Genomic DNA, 1,172 nt, shown 5'->3' with positions numbered 1-1,172 from the left:
TGTGATTTGTTGAAGAGCGGTCACCGTGGCAATTACAGGATACTAGTAAATGCTAAAATATAGTGTAACAGTAGAACAAGTAGAGATGGGTCATGTGTTTTATTGCTTAAGAATTTAACTTGTCATTTGAAGAAGAATAACGTGTTGTTCTTTCAAAAGAACAGTACATTTAATCACATAGCTTAATATACTTAAGAACATTTTTGAGGTATTTGTATTATCCTTAAGGTATTCTTTTTTATGCTAATGTATACTCCTACTCCACTAAATTTCGGAGGCAGAATATTGTACCTTTTACTCCATCAGCTTTCATACATATTAAAATGTTTCACATAAAATATATCATTATCTTAAAAATATGATGCATTGATAAATAAAAATACCCAACACGATTTAAAGTAGTGAACACCAGCTCCTTGGCCAGCTGCTACGTCAACATTCTTACATGTTGTTGCATAACAAATGATGATCCAAAAATATTATATATAGTTATATAGACTTCTGAAAGGGGTAAATCTGCCTAAAGAGTACTTTTACTTTTGATACTTTAATCTTGTATTACTGCCAACATATCTGTGGCATGAATTCTGAATACAGAATTTTAACTTGTAATTGAGTATTTGTATATTGTGATATAGATTTTAGACTTTATTGTCCCCAAGGCTACATTCACTCCAAATGGCAGAGAAAACACCTTCCTACATTTCAAGTTCAATAAAGATAATCCATCACTGTGAATGAGAAGCAGACGATCACATTCAGCAAAGCTGCATTTGAGCACTTTTATCAGCCTTTCATATTTTAAAGGAAGCAGTGTATGTTTTCATGTTAATGTGGGGGAGACTCATAGTCATATTTTACCCACCTCTCTTTTCGCTGCTATATTTCTGGTCACAGCTGTCATATGCAATTCACTTTCCACCTCCACTGCAGCAGTTTGAGATACGATAACCTTGATGTGCATTTTACAGTCTGTGATTTTTGGAACCACCAGGTTTGGCTCAGATGATATACGAGTGTGTTTTCGATTGAAGCTAATAAAGCTGTCTTGGTGATTTCTTTCAGACATGATTACCCGGTACCCCACTCTGTGGACGGAGCAGGTTCGCAGCCGACAGAACAATAGAACCAGATCACCATGTGAGTTTCAAAGACCACTTTTTCTTTAATGA

The 1,172-nt window shown here is 35.0% G+C and overlaps 1 protein-coding gene across 3 annotated transcripts in view; it reads left to right on the top strand.

The window, feature by feature from the left end:
* The window catches only part of smoc2 (SPARC related modular calcium binding 2), a 23,915-nt gene that overhangs the window by 12,700 nt on the left and 10,043 nt on the right, over positions 1 to 1,172 (top strand). The gene's annotated exons all lie outside the window — the stretch shown is intronic.

The sequence above is a fragment of the Micropterus dolomieu genome, linkage group LG15 (assembly GCF_021292245.1).
Source record: "Micropterus dolomieu isolate WLL.071019.BEF.003 ecotype Adirondacks linkage group LG15, ASM2129224v1, whole genome shotgun sequence".
In the NCBI taxonomy this organism is placed as follows: domain Eukaryota; kingdom Metazoa; phylum Chordata; class Actinopteri; order Centrarchiformes; family Centrarchidae; genus Micropterus; species Micropterus dolomieu.
Note: the sequence above shows the minus strand (reverse complement) of the source record. Positions and strands in the feature narration are given on the sequence as shown.